The following is a 14,471-nucleotide window of genomic DNA, read 5'->3' as shown; positions in this document are numbered from 1 at the left end:
GCTATATTTTTAAAATTTTATTCACTTATTTTTTTAAGATTCATTTGGGCATTCTCAAATGAAGAGATAGCTCTGTACTTAATGTGAACCATAGGAGAGAGAGAACCCATAAAAGCTCCAGATTAGTTTCCCATTCTCTACCACATCTAGCTATCCAAAGTGTGTGGAAGATAAATAAATGTCAACTACCACCAGCATCTCTGTAATTACTTGTGATAAACCTGCATTCCAGCACAAGAGCAGCATCCCCTAACCCTAATATGACAGATCTCAGAGGCTTTTGTTTGTTTTTTAACCATTTTTTTTAATTGAAATATAGTTAATTTGTAATGTGTTAGTTTCATGTGTACAGCAAAGTGATTCAGTTATATATATATGCGTATATATGTATGTGTGTATATATATATTCTTTTTCAGATTCTTTTCCATTATAGGTTATTACAAGATATTTTTGAATATGGTTCCTTGTGCTATATCGTAGGTCCTTGTTGTTTATCTATTTTATACATAGTAGCGTATATATGTTAATCCCAAACTCCTAATTTATCTCCCCCTCACCCCCTGCTATCCCCTTTGGTAACCATAAGCTTGTTTTCTATGTCTGTGAGTCTGTTTCTGTTTTGTAAACAAGTTCATTTGTATCATATATTTAAATTCCACATATAAGTGATACCATATGACATTTCTTCTTCATCCATTCATCTGTCAGTGGACACTTAGTTTGCTTCCATGTCTTGGCTATCGTAAATAGTGCTGCTATGAACGTTGGGGGTACATGTATCTTGTCGAATTAGAGTTTCCTCTGGATATATGCCCAGGAGTGGGATTGCTGGATCATATGGTAGCTTTACTTTTTGTAAAGTAAATGTTCCCCATAGTGGCTGTACTAATTTACATTCCCATCAACAGTGTGGGAGGGTTCCCATTTCTCCACACCCTCTCCAGCATTTATTATTTGTAGACATTTTAATGATGGCCATCTGAGTGGTGTGAGGTGATACCCTGTTGTAGTTTTCATTTTCATTTCTCTAATAATTAGAGAGGTTGAGCATCTTTTCTTGTGCCTGTTGGTCATCTGTATGTCTTCTTTGGAGAAATGTCTATTTAGGTCTTCTTCCCTTAATCCCTCGTTGGTAGCATCATCTGCAAATATTTTCTCCCAGTCGTAGGTTGTCTAGGTTGCCTTTTCATTTTATTTGTGGTTTCCTTTGCTGTGCAAAAGGTTTTAAGTTTAATTAGGTCCCATTTGATGATTTTTGTTTTTATTTCCATTACTCTAGGAGACAGATCCAAAAAAATATTGCAGCAATTTATGTCAAAGAGTGTTCTACCTCTGTTTTCCTCTAGGAGTTTTATAATATCCGGTCTCACATTTAGACCTTTAATCCATTTTGAGTTTATTTTTGTATATGGTGTTAGAGAATGTTCTAATTGATATCAAAGTTTTTACAAGGGCCCAGATTAAATGGAAAATACCTTGTTTATAGCTTAGAATTTCAATATATATATAGTAGGAGATATCATATTCTTCCTTACAATGTGGTTTGGAGACTAAATAATCACTCGGGGAATAAGTTGAAAAATAAGTTTTCTATGAACTTTTCACCATGAAATTCTGATTCTAATTAAGTTAGTCTGAGGTGGGGCCCGGTAATCAGATTTTTAAAAATAAATTCAGTAGGTGTTTCTTACTCTGGTATTTTGTGCTTGATGCAGGCTTTTGTGAGCCTCTTATTGTTCTTTCCGGAGTTAAAGGCTCTTCTAAAGAAAATTGGAATTATTCCTCTGGTGTAATTATTACATCTGCTCATCTTATGATGGGCCCAGTTTTGACCCCTCTATTGGGTCACATTGCCCCTTTGGGCCACAGGGTAAGGACCTCATTGAAGAGATCCCAGAAATTATCTAGTCCAAATGACTCATTGACTCACATAATAGAAGAACCCAGCACTAAAGAATGTATAGCTCAAGGTCACGCTGATGGCCAGTTAGAGACAGAGCCAAGGCCAAGATGCAAATCTCTTGTGTACCAGGGTGGGGTGGAGAGAGCCCAGAAATGAAAATCAAGCAGACATGACTTTGAATTCTGCATCTCCAATGTACTATCTTTGTGACCTTAGCAAGTAACTTTACCCTCTGGGCCTCAGTTTCTTTGACAGCTGATTGGATTCAAGATAACATTTGTGAAGAGTAGGTGCTCTATGAATGCTGTTTATCTTTCTCTTTTTCATTCCATTTTTGAATTGAGTCTTTTCTCCTCTCATCCAGTCTAACAGCAGTGATCCTCTTGTTTACCAAATGATAGAGTGTCTTTTTAAAGATACTGTGATATTTTAAAAACAATGTCCCATTGACTGTAAATTTAGCTCTGAGCATCTAAAATAATTGAGATGTAATGCCCAACTGACTGCCTCAGCTGGTTGCAGACATGGTCCAGGCAGTGGCACTCTGAGAGTGAGGGCCTGGGTGGAAATTGTACTTCATTTCCTGGTAATAGAGCTTAGCCAGCACAAAATGTAGCCTGGGCCATAAGTCCTACATCTTTCTCTAAGGAATCACCCATTATATTCTGGAGGTCATTTGTGCCCCATCAAAGAAATCTAAGAGTAAGATAAAGATACTGATAATGAGGAAGATAATTATGATACCAATAGATCCACTTTGGCCAGTACTTTTTTCTAAACAATGAGAAGAGTCTTTCTTACAAAAATCAAAATGGGCCCCAGACATTCTTCTTAGTTTATTTCAAAACAATTCTCATCTATGTGTTAAGTGCCCATCAAATGAAATTAATACTTCTTGAAATATCAGATATTACTCTCTCTCTCTCTCGAATCTCTGGAAATGAGCTATTTGTCTGTCTTTTAAAGATCATCATACATTCATGTTTGCTTATTTTTATTTATTTGTTTTTCTGAGTAGTGTATTAGAAGAGCAGTTGACTATAATTAAATAGTTAACTCACCGTCTTTCAAACCTTAGGGCTGGAGGAGGTAACAAAATCATATCAATTTTACCAGAACTTAGACGTGAAAACAGTTCAGGGACTGGTGAGACCAGTGTGAAATTTTGTAGTAAAAAGAAAATGGAAGGAAACTTCTATTGTCTGCTCTCCAGCTCTGAATTCATTTCCTGAGTTGGATGTTCAGTTCAGGAAGGGAAAATTCACAGCCTTACACACAACACTGATGCCCAACACAGGGCAGAAATCCCAAGCAAGAAGCTTGTGCTGCTGCATATTCATGAATGCAAATCAGGCCCCACTGCTATAGCACTTGGCTCTGAGATTTCAAATCTGGGTATTAACAGGAATTCCTACAAGTTTCTATGAATATAAACCAGGAGGGAAATGTCAAATAGGCAGTGAGTGCATGTAGAAACTTATTCCAGCTTATTTAAAAAACATAAGCTTCTGATAAGAAGATACCCCATTCTTCCATTTAGCTTCTTTGTTATCTGGAGCAGTGCAGGACTCCATCAGTGAAAGAAAACGGGGAAGCCCTGGGCCATGGACTCCTGCAGTCACTAGGAGTCCTGGACTGTAAGTGCCATGAGGGCAGGGACCACGGCAATTACTACTGTATCTCCAGTTGTTAGCACAGTACCTGGCTCCCTGTACTAGTTTTCTACTACTGAATAACAAATTGCTACAAAAATTAGGGGCCTAAACCAACATTTATCATCTCACATTTTCTGTGGGTCAGGATCTAGGTGTGGCTTAGATGAGTCCTTTATCTCTGGTTCTTTAATGAAGCTACAGTCAGTTCAAGGCTTGACTAGAAAGGCTTCATGTCCTAGTTCACTCAGATGGCTGCTGGAAGGATTCAGTTTCTCAGGAGGTATTGGCCATTGTCTTTGTGGACCTCTGTACACAGCATTTCACAATATGGCAATGTGCTTCATCAGAGTGAGCAAGCAAGAGGAAAGGGGGAGTGTGCCAGCAAGAGAGACAGTGTTAGTAACCTGAAAACCATAGTCATTTGGATGGTATACAATTATATATTTAGTCTACAAGTTGTCCATACTCATCATACTGAAAAGATCAATATTTTAAAAGGCTTATATGAGAACTTTCTGAACTATCTTTACAAATATTCTGTAAATATAAAACTATTCTAAACTAAACAGTTTATTAAAACAAATACTCTGTTTTGGTTATACTACATTCAAAAAAATTTAAATTGTAACAGAAATGACCTCAAATATGAGAGGGAAGAGAAGTAAAAGTGTAGAGTTTATAAATTCTATTGAAGTTAAGTTGATGTCAGTTTAAAATAGGGGGTTATAAGTTTAAATAATTTTACCTAAATCTCAAGATAACTGAAAGAGAAAATCCTATAGTAATTACACAAGGGAATACAATAAAGAAGTCAAAGCATACTGATACCAAAAAACAACAAAATGAGAAAAAAATGACAGCAGGATAAGAAACAAGGAACAAAATATCTACAAAACAACCAGAAAACAATTAACAAAATGGCAATAGTTAGTCCTTTCCTATCAATAGTTACTTTAAATGTAAATAGATTAAATTCTCCAATTAAGAGACATAGAATGACTGAAACGTTTTAAAAAAACAAACAAAAAAACAGGATCCAACAAGATGCTACCTACAAGAGACTGACTTTACCCTTAAAGACACACATAGACTAAGAATGAAGTCAAACAAATGATAACCAAAAAATAAATAAATAAAAGCATGACTAGCTATAGTCATTACAGACAAAATAAACTTCAAACTAAAAGTGATGAAAAGAGAAAAAAGTTATTATATAATGATAAAGGAGTCAACATCAATAAGATATAATAATGTAAATATTTATGTGCCCAACATTAGAGCACTTAAATGTATAAAGCAAAAACTAAAAGAGCTAAAAAGAGAAATAAATAGTAATGCAATGATATTTGGGGGACAGTGGATCTGAACAAGATTTTAAACCAAAGAGACATAACAGACATATACAGAACATTCTATCCAACAGCAGCTGAATACACATTTTTCTCAAGCATACATGGGACATTTTCTAGGATAGGCCATATGTTAGACAACAAAATAAGTCTTAGAAAATTCAAGAAGATTGAAATCATAGTAAGTATCTTCTCCAACCACAATGGCATGAATCTAAAAACAAACAATAAGAGAAAAACTGGAAAATTCAAAAACATAGAAATTAACAACATTCTCCTGAACAACCAATGGATCAAAGAAGAAATTAAAAAGGAAATTTAAAAGTTTGAGACAAAAACTGAAATACAACATACCAGAACTTGTGGGATACAGCAAAAGCAGTTTTAAGAGATGTTTCTAGCAATAAACACCTACATTAAAACAAGAAATATCCCCCAAAAGAAACTAACTCTACACCTTAAGGAATTAGAAAAATAAAAAAGAAAATTTTGAGCCGCAAATACTGCAGAAGAAAGGGAACAATAAAGATTAGAACAAAAAATAAATGAAATAGAGAGCAGAAAACAATAGAAAGATTAACCAAACTAAGAGTTGGTTCTTTAAAAAGATAAACAGAATTGACAAACCCTTAGCTAGACTAACCAAGGAAAAAAGGGAAAGGACCCAAATCAACAAAATTATTAATGAAAAAGGAGACATTACAATGGATACCACAGAAATTCAAAGGATCATGAGGCTACTATGAACAACAATATGTGAGCAAATTGAACAACCTAGAAGTAGTGGAAAAATTCTCAGAGAGTTACAACTTACCAAGACTGAATCAGGAAGAGATAGAAAATCTGAATAGACCAATTACGAGTAAGGAGATTGACTCAGTAACTTAAAATTTCCCAACGAAGAAAAGCCCAGATGATTTCACTGATTAATTTTACCAAACTTTGAAAAAATTAACACCAATCCTTCTCAACTCTTCTGAAAAACTGAAGAGAAGGAAACATTCCCAAATCGTTTTATGAGGCCAGCATTACCCTGATACCAAAACTGGAAAAGGACACTACTAGAAAAAAAACCTACAGGCCAATATCCTGGATGAATATAGATGCAAAAATTCTCCATAAAATACTAGCCAACTGGATTAAGAAGCACATTAAACGGATCATTTACCATGACCAAGTGGGATTTATCCCTGGGATGCAAAGATGGTTCAACATACATAAATCAATTAATGTGATGCATTAGTCAAGAAAAAGAAATAAAATTGAAAATCAATTTTCAATCAGAATTGAAAAGGAGAAAGTAATATAGTTTTTATTTGCAGATGACATCTTTTTATATGTAGAAAATCCTTAAGACTCAACTGAAAAACTGTTAGGTTTAACCAATGAATTCAGTAAATTTGCAGGATACAAAATTGACATATAAAAACCAGTAACATTTCTATACATTATCAACAAATTTCCTGAAAAAGAAAATAAAAAATTGATCCCATTTACAGTAGCATCAAAAGACACTAAAATATTTAGGGGTGCATGTAACTAAGATGGTGAAAGATCTATACTCTGAAAACTACAAGATACCATTGAAAGAAGTAGAAGAGACAAATAAATCGAAATATATCCTGTGTTCATGGGTTGGAAGAGATAATATTTTTAAAAAGTCAATACTACCACTGTACTACTATCACTTTGTAGTGTATACAGATGTTAAATTGTAATTCTGTGCACCTGAAATGTATATATATAATTATTATTCAACCATTATAAAAACAAGGAAATCTTACCATGTGCAACAACATGGATGGACCTTGAAGGCATTATGCTATGTGAAATAAGTCAGATAGAGAAAGACAGATACTATATGATCCTACTTATATGTGGAATCTAAACAAACAAAGAAGCAAACTCATAGCAAAGGAGATCAGACTTGTGGTTACCAGGGACAGAAGGTTGGGGGAGGAAAAATTGGAGGAAGGTGGTCAAAAAGTACAAACTTCTAGTTATAAGATAAATAAGTACTAGGGATGTAATGTACAATGTGATGACTGTAGCTAACACTGCTGTATGATATATAGCAAAGTTGTTAAGAGAATAAATCCTAAAAGTTCTCATTCATGAGGAGAAAGTCTTTTCTTCTTTCTTTTCTTGTTATTGTATATGCACCATCCTATTAAGATTCTCATGTCAGTCCTACAAGGTGGGCAGTATTATTTGTCCTTCTTAAAGGGAAAGAAGCTGGAACTTAGGCTGAATGCCTTCCCAGTTCACAGTGCTAATCAGAGTCCAATCTGGTATTCAAGCTCAGGCAATTTGACTTCAAGACATGTGAGTCTAATCTCTATTTCACTTTTGTGTTTCTAAAATCTCTTGAGTCTCATAATCTGGAGAAATATGTGTAGCTTTTTGGAAACGAAACATGCATGGACTATTTACAAAGTCTCAGTATACTTATATTACCTTGATGCTCAAAGCTAAAGAGAATTTCCCTCAGGACTGGATGCTTATTTTTCTCTTCCCATTTCTTTTTTCTTTCTCTGTTATTTACCAACAAGAATGATGACCAAACCTTTTCTGTCCAGTTGGAAATTTTGAGCTTTCATATCTCATAATGTGGCTCCTGGTATTCTAATAGCATTACAGTAGACTTTGCAGTATTTTTATTTCAGCACACATTTGCGAGAATAGAAGACCATATGGCAAATGGCTAACTTTTGTTATTCTTAAAGAATACTACACTCTGGGTGACTTGTGAAGTTCTGCAAAATTTAGCAAAGTTTGGACTTCAAAATCCCTGCCTCTTTTTATGTACCAAGTCTTCTGCTCTCTCATAAGTGGGTTCCCCAGATTCCCCAGAAACCCCCTTGAATGTAGAAAAGAGACCAAAGATACTGATTCACCCAGAGATGTTAGTAATTTAATGTTTTTCCCATTTAATACATACTTACTAAGTGCCAGGCACTACAGTAATATCTTCCTATATCATCTCATTATTCCTGACCTCAGCCTTACATAGTAGATCTTTTCAATCCATTTAATAATAATAATAACTATGGGTCAGAAAAAAGTATCTCATCCCATGGGGTTCAAAATATGGTCTCTTTATTTCTAGATAATCACTACTTTAGCCTGGTGCGGGTCATGCATGGTCATTGGCTGGAGGCACCACTCATGGCCTGCACACGAGGCTGGTCCTGATAGAAAGTTAGCGGGGATCCCACCTCACTACCCAGGTTGCCCTCCCATGGGGGTTGGATATTTATGAGTATTGAAAGTGCACAAAAGATGATAGGAACTCCTGAATATTCAGTCTTAGTGAGGTAAGAGGTTTCTATCAGAGACTTAGATAATCCTCAGGCCCAATTCTCCTCTGGGCAGAATTAGCCTTTTTCCTTCTACCACACTCAGGAAGAACCCCTCAAAGAGAGGACCAAAATGCCCTATGGGAGGAAGAAGGGAGCACCATTTTGCGAAGAACTTAGTGTGTTAGGTAATTTGCTAGACTTTTTCAGACTTATCTCAGAGGAATTTTATTCCTATTTTCCTTTATTGTGCCTAAAAATTTTTTAAAGATTGAGGTAGAGAATGTAGATAGATAGAAAATATAAAACTAAGGTAGAATTTCAGCGCCTAGTCCACAGCGAGGGCAACAAGGAGTTAGTTTCCTTAGGACTAAGGAGGCGCCCTTGCACCTTCAGGACAACTTGTTGCCCCATCCGTAGGGAGGAATAAGCTTCCTGTAACAGCTGCTACTGCTAAGAAGCCACCCATGTTGAGGTTTCCCCCAGATGTTTCTCTAGATAGCATGTGGCTGACAGGGTCTTGAAGCTCCGGCCGGGTGTCAGGCCTGAGCCTCTGAGGTGGGAGAGCCGAGTTCAGGACATTGGACCACCAGAGACCTCCAGGCCCTACGTAGTATCAATTGGTGAGAACTCTTGCAGATCTCCGTCTCAATGCTAAGACAAAGCTCCACTTAACGACCAGCAAGCTCCAGTGCTGGACACCCCATGCCAAACAACTAGCAAGACAGGAACACAACCCCACCCATTAGCAGACAGTTTGCCTAAAATCATAATAAGTTCCAAGACACCCCAAAATACACCACCGGACGCGGTCCTGCCCAGCAGAAAGACAAGATCCAGCCTCATCCGCCAGAACATGGGCACCAGTCCCCTCCACCAGGAAACCTACAAACCCACTGAAACAACCTTACCCACTGGGGGCAGACAGCAAAAATAACAGAAACTATGAACCTGCAGCCTGCAAAAAGGAGACCCCAAACACAGTAAGTAAAGCAAAATGAGAAGACAGAGAAATACACAGCAGATGAAGGAGCAAGGTAAAAACCTACCGGACCAAACAAATGAAGAGGAAATAGGCAGTCTGCCTGAAAAAGAATTCAGAGTAATGATAGTAAAGATGATCAAAATCTTGGAAATAGAATTGGGAAAATACAAGAAACATCTAACAAGCACCTTGAAATACTAAAGAGCAAACAAAAAATGATGAACAACACAATAAATGAAATTAAAAATTCTCTAGAAGGAATCAATAGCAGAATAACTGAGGCAGAAGAACGGATAAGTGACCTGGAAGATAAAATAGTGGAAATAACCACTGCAGAGCAGAATAAAGAAAAAAGAATGCAAAGAATTGAGGACAGTCTCACAGACCTCTGGGACAACATTACATGAACCAACATTCAAATTAGAGGGATGGGCTTCCCTGGTGGCACAGTGGTTGAGAGTCCACCTGGCAATGCAGGGGACACGGGTTTGTGCCCTGGTCTGGGAAGATCCCACATGCTGCAGAGCGGCTAGGCCCGTGAACCATGGCCGCTGAGCCTGCGCGTCTGGAGTCTGTGCTCCGCAATGGGTGAGGCCACAACAGTGAGACGCCTGTGTACCACAAAAAAAAAAAAAAAAAAAAAAATAGGGGTCCCAGAAGAAGAGAAAAAGAAAGGGTCTGAGAAATATTTGAGGAGATTGCAGTTGAAAACTTTCCTAACATGGGAAAGGAAATAGTCAATCAAGTCCAGGAAGCGCAGAGAGTCCTATATAGGATAAACCCAAGGAGAAACATGCCAAGACACATATAAATCAAATTATCAAAAATTAAATACAAAGAAAAAATATTAAAAGCAGCAAGGGAAAAGCAACAAATAACATACAAGGGAATCCCCATAAGGTTAACAGCTGGTGATTCAGCAGAAACTCTGCAAGCCAGAAGGGAGTGGCAGGACATATTTAAAGTGATGAACGGGAAAAAGCTACAACCAATATTACTGTACCCAGCAAGGATCTCATTCAGATTCGACCAAGAAATTAAAACCTTTACAGACAAGCAAAAGCTAAGAGAATTCAGCACCATCAAACCAGCTTTACAACAAATGCTAAAGGAACTTCTCTAGGCAGGAAACACAAGAGAAGGAAAAGACCTACAATAACAAACCCAAAACAGTTAAGAAAATGGTAATAGGAACATGCATATCGATAATTAGCTTAAATGTAAATGGATTAAATGCTCCAACCAAAAGACATAAACTGGCTGAATGGATAAAAAAACAAAACCCGTATATATGCTGTTTACAAGAGATCCACTTCAGACCTAGGGACACATGCAGACAGAAAGTGAGGGAATGGAAAAAGATATTCTATGTAAATGGAAATCAAAAGAAAGCCAGAGTAGCAATTCTCATATCAGACAAAATAGACTTTAAAATAAAGACTATTACAAGAAACAAAGAAGGCCACTACATAATGATCAAGGGATCAATCCTAGAAGAAATATAACAATTGTAAATATTTATGCACCCAACATAGGAGCACCTCAATACATAAGGCAAATGCTAACAGCCATAAAAGGGGAAATCAACAGTAACAGAACAATAGAAGAGGACTTTAACACCTCACTTTCACCAATGGACAGATCAACCAAAATGAAAATAAATAGGAAAACACAAGCCTTAAATAACACATTAAACAAGATGCACTTAATTGATATTTATAGGTCATCCCATCCAAAAACAATAGAATACACTTTCTTCTCAAGTGCTCATGGAACATTCTCCAGGATAGATCATACCTTGGGTCACAAATCAAGACCTGGAAAATTTAAGAAAGTTGAAATCATATCACATATCTTTTCCAACAACAACACTATGAGACTAGATATCAATTACAGGAAAAAATCTGTAGAAAACACAAACACAGCTAGTGGGAAGCAGCCGCATGGCACAGGGATATTGGCTCGGTGCTTTGTGATAGCCTGGAGGGGTGGGATAGGGAGGGTGGGAGGGAGGGAGACGCAAGAGGGAAGACATATGGGAACATATGTATATGTATAACTGATTCACTTTGTTATAAAGCAGAAACTAACACACCATTGTAAAGCAATTATACCCCAATAAAGATGTTAAAAAAAAAACACACAAACACAAGGAGACAAACAATATGCTACTGAGTAACCAAGAGATCATTGAAGAAATGAAAGGGAAATCAAAAAGCACCTAGACAAATGACAATGCACGACAATGCAAAACCTATGGGGTGCAGCAAAAGGAGTTCTAAGAGGGAAGTTTATAGCAATACAACCCTACCTTAAGAAACAGGAAACATCTCAAACAACCTAACGTTGCAGCTAAAGCAATTAGAGAAAGAAGAATGAAAAAACCCCGAAGTTAGCAGAAGGAAAGAAATCATAAATATCAGATCAGAAATAAATGAAAAAGAAATGAAGGAAACGATAGCAAAGATCAATAAAACTAAAAGCTTATTCTTTCAGAAGATAAACAAAATTGATAAACCATTAGCCAGACTCATCAAGAAAAAAAGGGAGAAGACTCAAATCAATAGAATTAGAAATGAAAAAGGAGAAGTAACAACTGACACTGCAGAAATACAAAAGATCATGAAAGATTACTACAAGCAACTCTATGCCAATAAAATGGACAACTTGGAAGAAATGGACAAATTCTTAGAAATGCACAACCTGCCAAGACTGAATCAGGAAGAAATAGAAAATATGAACAGACCAATCACAAGCACTGAAATTGAAACTGTGATTAAAAATCTTCCAACAAACAAAAGCTCAGGACCAAATGGCTTCACAGGCGAATTCTATCAAACATTTAGAGAAGAGCTAACACTTATCCTTCTCAAACTCTTCCAAAATATAGCAGAGGGAGGAACACTCCCAAACTCATTCTACGAGGCCACCATCTCCCTGATACCAAAACCAGACAAATATGTCACAAAAAAAGAAAACTATGGGCTAATATCACTGATGAACATAGATGCAAAAATCCTCAACAAAATACTAGCAAATAGAATCCAACAGCATATTAAACGGATCATACACCATGATCAAGTGGGGTTTATCCCAGGAATGCAAGGATTCTTCAATATACACAAATTGTTCATTGTGATACACCATGTTAACAAAGGATAAAAAACATATTATAATCTGAATAGATGCAGAAAAAGCTTTTGACAAAATTCAACACTGATTTATGATAAAAACTCTGCAGAAAGTAGGCATAGAGGAAACTCACCTCAATATAATGAAGGCCATACATGACAAACCCACAGGCAACATCATTCTCAATGGTGAAAAAGTGAAACCATTTCCTCTAAAATCAGGAACAAGAAAAGGATGCCCACTTTCACCACTATTATTCAACATAGCTTTGGAAGTTTTAGCCAAGGCAATCAGAGAAGAAAAAGAAATAAAAGGAATCCAGATTGGAAAAGAAGAAGTAAAACTGTCACCATTTACAGATGACATGATACTATACATAGTGTATCCTAAAGATGCTACCAGAAAACTACTAGAGCTAATCAATGAATCTGGTAAAGTGGCAGGATACAAAATTAATGCACTGAAATCTCTTGCATTCCTATACACTAATAATGAAAAATATGAAAGAGAAATTAAGGAAACACTCCCATTTACCATTCCAACAAAAAGAATAAAATGCCTAGGAATAAACCTACCTAAGGTGACAAAAGACCTGTATGCAGAAAACTATAAGACACTGATGAAAGAAATTAAAGATGATACCAAGGATGGAGAGATATACCATGTTCTTCGACTGGAACAATCAACATTATGAAAATGACTATGCTATCCAAAGCAATCTGCAGATTCAGTTCAATCCCTATCAAACTACCAATGGCATTTTTCATAGAACTAAAATGAAAAATTTCACAGTTTGTATGGAAACACAAAAGACCCCGAATAGCCAAAGCAATCTTGAAAAAGAAAAATGGAGCTGGAGAAATCAGACTCCCTGACTTTAGACTATCCTACAAAGCTACAGTAATCAATACAATTTGGTACTGGCACAAACACAGAAATATAGATCAATGGAACAGGATAGAAAGCCCAGAGATGAAGTCATGCACATATGGTCACCTTATCTTTGATAAAGCAGGCAAGAGTATACAATGGAGAAAAGACAGCCTCTTCAATGAGTGGTGCTGGGGAAACTGGACAGCTACATGTAAAAGCATGAAGTTAGAACACTCCCTAACACCATACACAAAAATAATCTCAAAATGGATTAGAGACCTAAATATAAGTCCAGTCACTGTAAAAACTCTTAGAGGAAAGCATAGACCAAACACTGTATGACATAAATCACAGCAAGATCCTTTTTGACCCACCTCGTAGAGAAATGGAAATAAAAACAAAAATAAACAAATGGGACCTAATGAAACTTAAAAGCTTTTGCACAGCAAAGGAAACCCTAAACAAGTCTAAAAGACAACCCTCAGAATGGGAGAAAATATTTGCAAATGAAGCAACTGACAAAGGTTTAATCTCCAAAATTTACAAGCAGCTCATGCAGCTCAATATCAAAAAAAAAAACCCAATCCAAAAATAAGCAGAAGACCTAAATAGACATTTCTCCAGAGAAGATATACAGATTGCCAACAAGCACATGAAAGGATGCTCAACATCACTAATCATTAGAGATATGCAAATCAAAACCACAATGAGGTATCACCTCACACCAGTCAGAATAGACATCATTAAAAAATCTACAAACAATAAATGCTGGAAGGGGTGTGGAGAAAAGAAAACCCTCTTGCACTCTTGGTGGTAATGTAAATTGATACAGCCACTATGGAGAACAGTATGGAAGTTCCTTAAAAAACCAAAAATAGAACTGTCATATGACCCAGCAATCCCACTACTGGGCATATAACCTGAGAAAACCATAATTCAAAAATAGTCATGTACCACAATGTTCATTGCAGCTCTATGTACAATAGCAAGACATGGAAGCAACCTAAGTGTCCATTGACAGATGAATGGATAAAGAAGATGTGGCACATATATAAAATGGAATATTACTCAGCCATAAAAAGAAACGTAATTGAGTTACCTATATACAAATGTAAAATTCATAGCTAGTGGGAAGCAGCTGCATAGCACAGGGAGATAAGCTCGGTGCTTTGTCACCACCTAGAGGTGTCGGATAGGGAGGGTGGGAGGTAGATGCAATAGGGAGGAGATATGGGGATATATGCATACGTATAGCTGATTCACTTTGTTATATA

The 14,471-nt window shown here is 36.5% G+C and overlaps 1 long non-coding RNA gene across 1 annotated transcript in view; it reads left to right on the top strand.

The window, feature by feature from the left end:
* The first annotated feature begins 13,776 nt into the window (after positions 1 to 13,776).
* The window catches only part of LOC125961006 (uncharacterized), an 807,507-nt gene continuing 806,812 nt past the window's right edge, over positions 13,777 to 14,471 (top strand). Inside the window, exon 1 of the long non-coding RNA XR_007471298.1 lies at positions 13,777 to 13,908. This is a non-coding gene — a long non-coding RNA (uncharacterized LOC125961006). The remainder of the gene's footprint in view (positions 13,909 to 14,471) is intronic.

The sequence above is a fragment of the Orcinus orca genome, chromosome 14 (genome assembly GCF_937001465.1).
Source record: "Orcinus orca chromosome 14, mOrcOrc1.1, whole genome shotgun sequence".
Taxonomy (NCBI): Eukaryota; Metazoa; Chordata; class Mammalia; order Artiodactyla; family Delphinidae; genus Orcinus; species Orcinus orca.
This window is presented reverse-complemented; position numbering and strand designations above follow the sequence as displayed.